General features: G+C 38.7%; 1 pseudogene; it reads right to left on the bottom strand.

The window, feature by feature from the left end:
- Window positions 1-13,681: 13,681 nt before the first annotated feature.
- On the bottom strand, window positions 13,682-13,800 carry LOC120596369 (uncharacterized; annotated as a pseudogene).
- Window positions 13,801-14,012: the final 212 nt, after the last annotated feature.

The raw sequence follows: 14,012 nt of genomic DNA, 5'->3' as shown, positions 1-14,012 counted from the left end.
TTTTGTTAAAGGGGTTGCAAAGATGCCAGAGTCTAGGTGGGCTGCGGGGAGGCGGTCTGCACCCCCACCTCAGCGAGGCTAGGAGAGGCCCGGGCTCCGGGGAAGGAGCTAGAGGTTCGTGAAGCGCGCGACTCCATCCCTCCACCCCGATGGGGGCGGGGAGCGGGTGCAGCAGGCGGCGCTGGAAATGCAGCTCTCTGGGGAGGGTCTCCATCTCCGCGGCGCAGCAGGCCGGGGAGGGAGGTTGCCTAGGAGAGGGGCCGGGCCGGGAGGCGGCGGAGGGAAGGGGGCGCGGGTGTCGCCGCGGCGCGCGCTCGCCCGCCCCTCCTCGCGCGCCATGACTGTGGAACGTGGTGCCGGGGAGGAGGGCCGGCCGCCGGGGGCCGCCCGGGGCTGCTCGGCATTGGTGCGGAAACCCGAGCCGGGAGTCGCTCCTCGCGCAGTCTCCTCCTCCTCTGCGGGGGAAACCGCTGCACCCAAACCGAGAGCAGCTGCGAGCAGGGGGCAGGGCGCGGACTGAAAGGCGAACCCAGGGTTCAAACCTCGGCGGCGCCAGGAGGGCGAGAGCAGGACAGACCCCCCAGGTCCCGCAACGGCGTGCTCCAGCCCGGGACCCCGGCATTTCCAGGCGTCTTTCCTGGCCCGAGGAAACGTGAACCAAAGGTGGTTCGGCTCAACAGACCACCTCTAGTCGGGTTGGAGGCATCCGTCTCATGGAGGGCCTACGACAACGAGTCTTTTGCTCTAGGGAAAGTTCAACCATGGTGTTTTGTTTTGTTTTGCTTTTTGCAGTATTGGAGAGATCGTTGTGCCCCCTCCTGCAAATCTTACTCAGGATAAATAAGGTGCTCGCGCTCCCCAGATAGTAACCACTGTCCCCCACTCTACCCTCACTCGGCGCTGGGTGTGGACAGGGCTGGGGAAGGCTATATGGGAGCTTAAAGCATGAGGTCATGTGCAGAGGAGGCTGCTGCCAAAAGTGGCCGAGGGTTTTGTGTATTTTGAGGGGTAACGGTTCTCCGTCTTCAGCATAACCCTTCTAATTCTGGGGCGCCTGGACCAGAGAGCCGCCGACAGAGGAGGGGGCTCTAGCTAATTTTGCTCAACGAGAGTTTAGCCGGCGCCCAGCCCCTCCTTGGGGCCCAGTTCCCCTGTCGGGCCCTTCCACACAGCGCACAGTGTCGCGGGTACTGAGAAAGGCTCAGATGCTCTGTCCCCACCACCCCCATTTCCTCAGTCGTCGGTCATCTTTCAGACCAACTGCTTTCTGTGATAGCCTCCTGTTCCCCTCCGACCCATTCTTCGCAACGGCTAGAATCCTAAAACTCCTAACTACATTTCTCCAAACCCCTCCCAGTTGCTCTTAGAATAAAGCCAAGCTATGAAGCCCCCTAGTGATTTCGCTTCTACAGACCTCTCCACTCTCACAGCTCCTCCTCCTATACCATAAGCGGGTCGTGTTTCTTTGTTCTGTGGCTGGGGGTGGGGTGGGGGACGCTAACACTTCCCCCTCTACCTCTTCTTACTAACTCCTGCTAGACCTTCAGGACTGGACTCAATTGTCACTACCTCCAAGAAGCCTGCCTGAGGATACAATCATCTCTAACTCACCCGGGGAAAAGACCCACCCTAGACCTCCCGGCAGAGGTCGGAGTGGCTCCGGTAGCAGCCCTTTTCCACGCGGAGGAAGACTAGCCAATCTTGAGCACCATCACGGCCTGGGGGCCTGACTTCCTAGGAGGGAGTTGGCCAGGACAGAACCTCAAAACACCCTGTTTCCTCAAGAGACCTGAGAAAAGCAGCGCACTGCCCAGAAACCTCAGCCCCTCCACCTTCCCCCAATATACACATACACGCACACACGTAATTCGAGGAGAGGTCTTTTAACCAACCTAAAACAACTCTCTAGCACAGATAAGGAACCTGAAGCTAAGAGGGAGCAAGTAAATTGCTCGAGGTCAATGTGGAAATTCATGCCCTGGTTTTTCCTGCTGTTAAACCAGAATTTGCTGAGAGGGAAGGATTTGGGATTTGGCACTCAAAGTATTGCTGCCACACAGCCAAAGATGCTTGCATCACCTTCGAAAGACCCCTTACATTATTGGCCCACTGCCATCAGAGTATGGCCTAATGGTTAGTTGTGCAGGCTCCGACCTTGGGCAAGTTACTTAATCTTACTTGGTTCTGTTTCTTTGCCTGTAAAACCAGAATAATAGTACCTACAGGGTAGTGTTATGAAGTTTAAATGAGTTAATATATGTTAAGATCTTAGGACATTGTCTAGGCAAGTTCGTGATTATTTTTGAGTAGAGTCATGTGCCTCCTCCATTCCCAAGGACTCTAGAAAATAAAGTCCCTAGAGTCTTAACTGATTTAAGCATCAGAAATGATCTATGGCCTAAAAACCTGGGAAATGCACAGACAATACACAAACGTCTTATTTAGCCAATAGATTCAACCCTCAACAATGCATATGCTTGAAGACAATCCAAGGGGGTGAATAGTCCCAAATCTGTGACTACTGGTTGTAGACTCAGAACGAGTGTCAGAGAGAATGGCTGAAATTAAAATATTACCTTGAGTCTTTGAAATCCAAGTCAAGCTGAAATAGTCCCAATCCTGGTACAAGTCCTACCTTGTATGACCAAAGCCCTCCTAGGGATGCAAAAAATGTAAGGAGATTAATAATTTTTTTTGTCTTTTTTTTCTCTTTTTTATTTCTTCCACCACCACCACCATCCATCTCCCTCAGGAGATGATGATGATGATGATGATTTTATATCCTAGTCTTCCCATTCTCAGCAGTTATCCCCATGGTAAAAGAGGTTTTTAAAAAAAAAAAAATGCAATTCATGTATTGGAGTAGATTTGATGCATTCATATAGTTCCAAATTCAAATAAACATTGAGAAGTCTCCCTCCCACCCTGTCTGCCACCCAGTGGTTTTCCTTCTGTAGAGACAACCAGGGTTAGCCTTCAGAAGACACGGTTAACTGTTTTCCTGCTGAGTCCTCCAGAGGACTCCCTGGGTGCCTGTTTAATAATTTATGTCCAGGGCTCCATTCTCCAATCCAGGCAGAATCATCACCCTACTCTCACTCTTCCCAAACCTTCATCCTCCATCCCAAATAGGTTGTATTAACAATGATGACCCTTCTTTTGTGAGCTACTGACAAAAGCAACCATTTGGTCGTTCTTTCTCCTCTGCACTAATGATAATCACTAAGGTTTATTGTGTGCTTTTTATGTGCCAAGCACTGTGCTAAGCACTAAACATGCATTATCCTATTTAATCAGCCTAAACCATCGTCATTATAGTATTCTTATTTTACAAATACAGAGAGAAGTGGAGGATCAGACAGATTGCATAACTTGCTCCAATTTGCATCCAGGCTAACCTGGGCCCAAGCCCTCTGTCTTAACCACTAACCCTCTTGCCTCTCTGCAACACAGGATAAATTCTGGAAGCCTGAAGGGAAAAGAGTAGAATAGAGTCTTTGGACTTGAGCATACCTTAATTCAAATTCTGGGTTTTGCCCCAACCAGCAATGAGATCTCTAAGTCCCAGTTCACCCACTTGTAAACTGGGACCACATATTTTTCATTGGCCTAATGTAAAGGTCAAATGCATGAAAATAGTGTCTTTTGAAATGCCTAGTAACCAAATGCAATGTTTAGATCTTGTGGCTCTGATTTGAATAAACCAATGCTAAAATGACATTGTTGAGACAATTAGGATAATAAAATATAGATGATATAGATGTTAAAAATTATTAATTTTGGTAATGGCATTGTAGTTATTTTTTTTTCTTCAGTTCTTACATGTTAAATATGCATAATGAGGAATTTTTGGTGAAAGTGTGTCTAGGATTTATTTTCAAATACTCCAGCCCCCTCCCCACCTCCCAAAAATAGGAAATAAATAAAACAAAGTTAGCAAAGTATGGCTAATTGTTGTTTTTTAAGTATGGATAATTATTGAAGCTGTTGATTATACTATTCTCCCTACTTCTACTGAATGCTTGAAATGTTTTAAATAAATTTAAAGATAAAATAATTATGTTCTAAAGTGTTAAATGTTTTATCAGGTTTATACAATTATTTTAAATTATTACCAATAATTATGAAATTTTTATGTAAATTATTGCAATGCAGGACTGGCTTGTAGGAGGCATGAAAAAATGGCAGTTTTGTTACTGCAAGACATTCAGGGCAGCACCTGCATCTGGCAGGTAGGCCAGCAGTGGGGGTCGAAGGGTAAGAATGAACCCTGCAGATAGCAAGGACCCATCGTTGAGGACCTATTCAGCTACAGATGAAAATGTACAGGAAGGTAAAGGGCAGGAGGACTGGGTGACAGGAACAGGCAAATTAAAATCGAGAAGCAGATTTTCCCCAAGAATGTATGTTTTCACAGAGCCACTTCAGAATTGCATGGATTAGAGATCAAATGCACTGGGTGAAATTCTCCACTCTGCGCTTAGCAGTTCTGTCACCCAGTCCAGAATTGCAGTTCTGAATTTCTTCATTTGTCGTTTGAGTGCAAGACCACTCCCGCCCCTTCCAGCTGTCCAGACTGGAAATCTAAGGAATGCTGTTGGCTTTCACAAGAGAAGAATCATTTCTGAGGCCACACTGGTTATTTGCCTATCTTAAGAACAGATCAGAGCTGAATGGAAATGAAGACGTAGCCAATTCATAACCAAATGAAATGTTTTAGGCCCAGTGAGCATTCATGTATTGTTCTAGGAGTCATTTTGTGTGTGTGTGCTCTGGATTTAAACAGCTGGAATTATGTTTACGTATGATCCTGATTTGAAATGAAAGTTTGTCCTCTTTGAGAGAAAATTTGCGTGTCAGAGAAAAGATGAGAATATATTTGGTAATTCAAAGAAGTCAGCACTATGTAACACTTCCCTTTATGTTAAAATGGCTCTTCAGGAGAGCTTATTAAAAGCTGGAAAAACCTAAGGCGTGGAGAAATTGTGTGTGGGGGGGAGAAGAGCATGGAAAGAAAATACCACCTGTGCTTCCTGTTTTCTCCAAGGCTGCACAATGAAGGCTCTGAGAGGCAACATGACCAATCAGGGATCATGAGGCTAGAACAAGTCAAATGTGTATTTAGGAATGAGTGACAGGTGTACCTAATACAGTTGTTGAAGGCTCAGTGGTCAAGAGCAGATGAGTCTGGGGGAAGTTCAAGCAATGAAACAATATGTTTGTGGGGTGTTTCTCAAACTCTATCCTTGCCATCCTTGAATCAGTAACAACCAAAGCAATGAAAGCAAAAAGTCAGGCACAAAAAGGCTTGTGGGACTCTCATTTTAAAAGCAGCAAGACAGCATAATTTGTTGATAGGCACCTCAACCCCCAAATCTGTTAAGGATGGTGTTGACAGAGCCGGCCTTACTCAAGACAGGAGGCCTAACTGGTGTTTGTTTAGTAATACTAAGCGATCACTATCTCAGACAACTTTCTAGCCAGAGGGAGAAATAGGTTCCAGGCTCTGAGCAGGTTCTCAGTTTAAGTCAGATTTCTAAGAAGAAAAAAAAAAAAAAAAAGCTAAGATAGGTAGTAGATCCTGTATCCAGTACAAAAAATAAAAACTGGTTGAAATCACTGCTAAAAATTCCTATATCTGCCTAGAAGGTTTGTTTGGGAGTCACACATTTCAGCTACATGATAGGTGGTGCTCAAGGGATGTGATGGTCCACAACAGTTCCCAAATAAGTAGCTTTGTTAGCTGTGAGGGTGAGGAAGAAAGAGATTGTAAACTTTCTACTGTGGATGCAAATCTATTAGTAAGTTTTAAATTGCACAGTGTTAAATGTAAGTATAGATAACGGCTACTTTTCCAGAACCCCTAATGAAGCCACAATTTTTTTAAGTGGGAGAGAATCCATGAGACCTTATATTAGAAAGGATCCTGGCAGGAAACAGGTGGCACACTCAATAGGTAACTGAAGAACGTTTAAGGTAAGTACTATTTACAATAGTGTGCAGGCAGGGCAGGTTTCTTAGGTGTGCAACCTATGCAGTCACATAGGACCTCACAGTTAGAAAGGTCCCACACTTAGTTTAATGCCTCGTGGTTGCCATCTTGAAATTTTTAGTAATTTTTGAACAGTTTCCTCCATTTTCATTTTGTACTGGGCCCCACAAATGATATAGTCAGTCCTGTATTCGGCGCTATACATAATATGAGAGATGGTGTAGCAGCAAAGGACTAAAATCAGTGTGGAGACTTTGCTACCCCTAAGTCAGAAAGAGCAAAAAAGCGAAATATCTGGAACAGAGGGAGAGCTGTTGCTGAAGTTGTGGCTACGGCTGTAGCTGTAGGAGAGGGTCACACAATGGAAGTGATGGCCTTCTATAGAAGAATAGTCACGGTCAACTCACAGCCTATAGAGAGGGAAGCAGGTGATAAATACCCTAACTTCTCTCTGCCCCTGCCTCTGAACTGCATGTGCCTCCCATTGGCCGAACCAAATAGGAAGCCAGAGGATCTGGGAGCCCATTGATGAAATCAGTGGAGGTCAGCCTGCCAGGGCAAAGGGTATGGTGAGAAAAGGTAAGAGTGAGTCTGAAAAGAGCAGAGAATACCCAGCTCAGGACTTTTACCTAAAATTTTCAGGATCAGGGTTCAGAGTAAATGAAATGGATATATCACAAACAATGAATTTCAATAAAGGACTTTGTGATGATTGTTTTTTATCCCCCCCGCTTCCCTTTTGTGATGATTTTTAAAGGATGGTCATTTGTATATATCATGCAGGGGTTTTTACATACTTTCAAAGGAAAAACAAGATGATTTAAGAATTTTCACAAAAAGAGACTTGGGTATTTGAAAGAGCCATTGTTAACAATAAGATAAGCCTGAGATTTCAAAATTTTCGAAACATTTCAGGCCCCGAAGTCAAATTTTGTAGACAACACCCCATTCTCCTTCACCTTCTCTTCTCTCAAGCTTAGGCCAACATCACAACATAAAGTGACAAGAACAATGTCCCAAGAATTGCGAGAGCCACTAGGGCAATAGCAGCTGGGAAGAATATATTCCAACAGGATTTTGGCATACTTGGATATTTGTAGATACCTTTTGCATATGAGGAGCACTGGAAAGCTCATACAAGGGTACTTCATTATGATGATTTATAACCATTACAACTTCTCAATTCCTCTGAACATCTTTAGACTACAGTAGTCCCCTCCTATCCATGGTTTTGCTTTCAGCAATTTCAAGTTGCCCATGGTCAACTGAGGTCCAAAAGTATTAAGTGGAAAGTCCCAGAAATAAACAATTAGTAATTTTTATTAAATTGCATGCTGTGTTCTGAATAGCAGGATGAATTCTCGCGCTATCCTGCTCCATTCCACCAAAAGTATGAATCATCCCTTTGTCCAGAGTATCCATGCTGTAGATGCCACCCATCCATTAGTCACTTAGTAGCCATTTGGGTTATCAGATTGACTGCCTCAGTATTGCAGTACTTGTGTTCACATAACTCTTATTTTACTTAATAATACCACATTCACATAATTTTCATTTCATTATATTGTTTTAATTGTTCTATTTTATTATTAGTGATTGTTGTTAATTTCACTGTGCCTAATTTATAAATTAAACTTTATCATAGGTATATATGTATTGGAAAAAACAGTATATATTTGGTTCAGTACTATCTGTGGTTCTAGGCATCCACTGGGGGTCTTGGAACATATCATCCTTGGACAAGTGAGCACTTCTGTATTCAGATCACTTTTAAAAAGTTAAATATCACTGATTAAGTTGCATTCCACTCGGAATTCCTAACTATTCAGATATGGGCTAAACTAAATTAATCCTTAAATTAATTTCCTTAAAAAACAAAAAATTTGCTACAAATGTGAATGAGATGGCAGGGACACACTTCACCCTTTTTTTAAATTGAGATAAAAGTCACAGAACACAAAATTAATCATTTTAAAGGGTACAATTCAGTGACATTTAATATAGTCACAATGTTATATAGCCATCACCTCTACCTAGTTCCAAAACATTCTTATCACCCCAAAGGGAAATCTCATAGCCATTAAGGAGTCACTCCTCATTCTCCCCACCCCCAGGGCAACCACTAATCAGCCTTCTGTCTCTGGATTTGCCTATTCTGGATATTTCATATAAATGGAATCATACAATATTTGACCTTTTCTGTCTGGCTTTTTTTCATTTAGCATGTTTTTGAGATTGATGCAATTTGTAGCAGGTATCGATACTTTATTCCTTTTCATGATGGGATAATAGTCCATTGTATGGATGTGCCACATTTTCTTTATTCATTCATCAGTTGATGGACATTTGGGTTGTTCCCACCTTTTGGCAATTGCGAATAATGCTGCTATAAGCATGAGTTTACACATACTTATTTGAATACTTGTCTTCAGTTCTTTTGGGTATATGCATAGGAGTAGAATTTCTGGGTCATATGGTAATTCTATGTTAACTTTTTGAGGAACTGCCAAATTGTTTACACTTAATCTTTTTAAGAGAACTAATTACTTGAAATCCTTTTAGAAGCACTCATTTATGATTAATTATTTCATGCCTAGAGTAACTAAGCCAATTCTTTCCTGCAAAATAAAACACTGTCTTAAAAAAACTTCTGTGTGAAAGATACTCAAGTTAGCAATTGACTTGATTTCCTATAATTTGTTTAAGTTATTAGTTTATGAAAATAATAGATGCAAAAAGAAAATACAGATCACTCATAACCCACTGTGAACCCTTACATACACTTTTTTTTTTTTTTACAAAAATAGTCTCAGAGTGCTTGTCAATAGATCCAGCTTGAAATAGAAAATGAAATTAAGTAAATGAAGAAAACACAGTAGGCCTCCGAATGGTAACAATTTCACATCAAAAAGCAGTTTTTTCATTCAGCCTTTTGCTCTAATAATTTGAAACGTGATTGTATAGTTGTGTAGGATATTTACCTAATAAATCAACTCCGATATTGTACTGAGACTACATGTAAAAGATGTGTTTTTGGTTTGTTTCATCTTGCTGTTTTTCATTTTTTAATTTATTTGTTTGACTTAAGAATATTTGTTTTCCCCTTTGGAATTGAATGAGGGACACAAAATTTTGACAAATTTTATCTTTCGGATGGATTCAGAGCCCCTGCCTAGGTGTAGGCTTTCTTTTCTTTCTCTTTTAAATTAACATGTAGTAAAATTGACCTGTGTGTGTGTACAGTTCTCTGTGTAAAAATCAACACAATTAGGATAGGAACAGTTCTATAACCCATCCCAAAATCCCTTGTATAGTAATATCTTGTCGTGATTTTAATTTACATTTTCCTAATGGCTAATGATGTTGAGCATCTTTTTATATGCTTGTTTTTCACCTACATATCCATTTTGGTGAAGTGTCTAGACATTCAAGTCTTTTGCTCCTCACCTTTTTTTTAAAAAAAAAAAACAAACTACATATTTCATCTATTTATTTTACTTATTATCTATCTCCCCTATAAAAATAAAAGTTCCACAAAGGCAGGGATTTTGGTCTGTTCTGTTCATTGTTCTAACAGCTGTAAGCTAAAAAGCTTATACCTTATAATATCCTATTACCCATAATAGTGCTTCACACTTAGCAGATATCTAACTAATATCTGTTGAATGAATGCATAACATTTATTGAGTATTTATGGTGTGTTAGGTACCATTCTAAAAGCATCAGATTCATTGTTTTTGTTGTCATTTAATTATTTTATCAATAATTTTTTTTTCAAGTTTTAATTGTTCAACAAACACTCACTGAGTGGTTACTACTTGATGGTTACTATGCTAGAGCTCAGGAATAAAATGAAAGCTACCCTTAAGATATAGAAAGGTTAATACTGTAAGATAAGGAAGATGCTGCAATAAACATAAGCACAGGAACCCGGCAAAACACAGTGGAGGAACACTGAAATCAGATTTAAGGGTCAAGGAAAGCTTTCTGTAGGAGCAGATCACTTGAATTAAACTAAAGTGAATAAAATGCTTAGCTTATTCTTTTCCCATAATATTAAACAGAATTAAATTATAAGGCTCAATTACATTTGGTCTCATTTACAGTAATGTAAATTATCCAGAAAGCACTATATTTTAAAAAGGCATCAGAAATAAACAAAAGTCATTCGTCATTGTTTCCTATCATGATAAGTATCTTTGTTTTAAGGATTATAAGAATTAAACTATAACAAGATGTTTTCCTCTTTTTTTATTGTGTTGTTTGTTTTTATACTATTGAGTTTTGAGAGTACTTCTAGAAACAAGTCCTTTTTTGGATATGTGATTTGAAAATACTTTTCCCTAGTCTATAACTTTTCATTCTCCTAGTGTTTTTCACAAAGCAAAAGTTAATTATTTTAATAAAATCCAATTTATCAATTTTTTTCTTTTTTTGGTTGTGTTTTTGGTATCGAGCCTAAGAAATTTTCCCTAATCCCAAATCATGAATATTTCTACTATATTTTCTTCTAAAAGCTTTATGGTTTTACATTTTATTTTTACATCTATGATCCATTTTTTAAATAATTTTTTATTTTCCAATTATAGTTGGCATACAATATTATATTATTTTCAGGTGTACGACATAGTGATAAGACATTTAGATAACCTATGATCCATTTTTGAGTTAATTTTTGTATAAAGTACGAAATTGAGGTCAAAATTTTTGTTTTTAGATTTTTTTCTGAGATACTTTTGCCTGTGGATGATCAATTGCCTTTGTACCTTTGTCAACAATCCACATTTTGTGAATCAATTGCTGGACATTCTATTCTGATCCATTGATCTATGCTTCTATCCCTCCAATAATACTACATTGTCTTGATTACTGTTGCTTTACAGTAAGTCTTAAAATCGTGTAGATTTATTCCTCCCATTTTTTTCCCTTTTCAAAATTGTTTTGGCTATTCCTGTCACTTTGCCTTTCCAAATAAATTTTAAAATCAGCTTTTCTGTATCTCCAGAAATCCTATTGGAGTTTTTATTGGAATTGCTTTAATCTTTAGATTTATTTGGAGAAAATTGACATGTTTAACTAAATTGAGTCTTACAGCTCATGAACATAGTCTGTCTCTCCATTTATTTATGTCCTTTGATTTCTTTCCTCAAAAATGTTTGTAGTTGTCAGCATACAGATCCTGTACACATTTCATTAGATTTAAACCTAATTATTTCTCTTTTTACATTTTTAAATTATATCGTTTTTTTTTTAACTTTGGCTTCCAGATTGTTCATCGTAAGTATATAGAAATATGATGCTTTTTTTTTTTTTTGTGAATTGACCTTATATTCTGTGGTTGTGCTAACCTCATTTATTAATTTTGGACATAGTAGATTCCTGGAGATTTTCTATATAGAAAACCAAGTCGCCTGTAAATAGACACAACATTCTCTCTTTCTAATCTGTATGCCTCTTACTTTCTTTCTCTGCCTTATTGCTCTGACTAGGACTGCCTGTATTGTATTGAACAGGAGCGATGAGAGAAGACATCCTTGCTTTGTTCCTGGTTTTAGAGGAAAGCATTCAGTCTTTCACCATTAAGCATGATGTTAGCTATAGGTATTTTGTAGAAGCCCTTTATCAAATTAGAGCAATTCCCTTCTATTTCCAGATTGCTGAGAGTTTTCATCATGAGTGGATGCTGGATGTTTTCAAATGCTTTTTCTGCAATGTTTGATATGCTCTAGTCATTTTTCCTCTTTAGCTTTTTAATATGATGAATTATACTGATTGATTTTTGAATTTGGAACCAGCCTTGCATTCTGAAGATAAGCCCTACTTGGTCATGAAATATTATTCTTTTACATATTGTGGGTTTCAATTTCCTAATATTTTTATGAGAATTTTTGTGTGCTATTCATGAGTGATATTGGTCTATAGTTTCTTGTATTTTCTAGGTCTACTTTTGGTATCAAGGCAATTCTAGCCTCATAAAATAAGTTGGGATGTGTTCCCTTCTCTTAGATTTTCTGGAAAAGATTGTGTAGAATTGGTACTATTTGTTCTACAGAAGTTTTTCTTTCTTTTAAATAATTTTTTATTTTTCAATTACAGTTGGCATACAATATTATATTAGTTTTAGGTGTATAACATAGTAATTAGACATTTATATAACTTATGAAGTGATCACCCTGAAAAATCTAGTACCTATCGGACACCATACACAGTTACTGACTGTATTTCTTATGCTATACTTTACGTCCCCATGACTATTTTTTGTAGCTCCAATTTGTACTTCTTAATCCCTTCCCTTTTCACCCACCACCCCACACCCAGCCCCTCACACATCTGGCAACCATTAAAATGTTTTCTGTATCTATGAGTTTGTTTCTGTTTTGTTTATTTTGTTCTCTAGATTCCATATGTAAGTGAAATCATATGTCGTTTGTCTTCCTGGCCGACTTACTTTATTCTGCACAATGCCCTCTAGATCCACCCATGTTGTTGCAGATGGCAAGATGTCATTCTATGGCTGAGTAATATTCCATTGTATATATGTAGCACCTCTTTTTTATCCATACATCCATTGGTGGACACCCAGATTGCCTTTATATCTTGGCTATTGTAATAATGCTGCAATGAACATAGTAGTCCCTTCCAAGTAGTGTTTTGCGTTTCTTCAGATAAATACCCAGAAGTGGGATTACTGGGTACTTCTTTGTCTCTTTTTATAACATTTGTTTTAAAGCCTGTTTTGTCTGGTATAAATATTGCTACCCTAGCCTTTGTTGTTGTTGTTGTTGTTGTTGTTGTTGTTGTTGTTGTTTTCATTTTCATCTTTTCCCATCCCTTTACTTTCTGTGTGTGTCTTTTGATCTGAAGTGAGTCTCTTATAGGCAACATACATACTGGTCTTGTTTTCTTTTTCATTCATCCACCCCATCTTTTGGTTGGAGCATTTAATCCATTTATATTTAAAGTAATTATTGATAGGTATGTAGTTATTGCCATTTTATTATTCACATTTTTTTATTTTTCTTCTTATCATTAAAGAAGTCCTTCTAACATGTCTTGTAATACTGGTTTCATGTTGATGAACTCCTTTATGTTCTTTAAAAGTTTGATAGAATTCACCAGTTAAAACATCCAAGCCTGGAGTTTTTGGTTTGCTTGTTTTTTTTGTTTGTTTGTTTGCTTTTTAGGTTTTAATGTGCGGATTCAATTCTTTATATGTATATGTTATCCATTTCTTCTTGGGAGAGTTTTGGAAGTTTGTGGCTTTTGAAGAATTTGTTTGTCTGAGTGTGTAGAGTTGTTCACAGTATTTCTTTTTAATATCTGTAGGGTCTGTAATGATAGTCCTTCTTCCATTACTGAAACTGACAACTTGTGTCTTTTTTATTGTTTGTCAGTACGGCTAGAGTTTATTAATTTCATTGACCTATTCATAGAATCAGCTTTTGATTTCATTGATTTTCTTTATTGTGCTTCTGTTCTCAATGTCATTGATTTCTGCTGTTTATTATTTCCTTCCTTCTGCTTACATTGAATTTATTTTGCTCTTCTTAAGTTAAGATGCAAGCTTAGTTTGTTGATTTGAGACCTTTCTTCTTTTCTAACATAAACATTTTAATGCTACAACTTTCCCTTCAAGCACTGCTTTCACCTCATCGCACAATTTTTTTTTTTTTTTTTTTTATTTTTTTACTCCTACAGCACCTGATCTTCCTAGGTGGTCTCCCATCCAAGTATTAACCAGGCCCGACCCTACTTAGCTTCCAAGATCAGACAGGATCAGGTGTATTCAGGGTAGCATGGCTGTAGACTCATCGCACAAATTTTTATGTGTAATGGTTTATTAAAGTATAGTTGACATATGTGTTGTGTTTTCCTTTTTGTTCAGTCAAAAATATTTTTAAATATCTTTTGGGACTTTCTCTTTGACCATAGACTATTTAGATGAATGTTTAATCTCCAAAGATATGGAGGTTTACTATTTATCTTTCTGTTACTGATTTCTAGTTCAATTCCATTATGG

The sequence above is a fragment of the Pteropus medius genome, unplaced genomic scaffold, assembly GCF_902729225.1.
Source record: "Pteropus medius unplaced genomic scaffold, Ma_sr-lr_union100, whole genome shotgun sequence".
Lineage (NCBI taxonomy): Eukaryota > Metazoa > Chordata > Mammalia > Chiroptera > Pteropodidae > Pteropus > Pteropus medius.
Note: the sequence above shows the minus strand (reverse complement) of the source record. Positions and strands in the feature narration are given on the sequence as shown.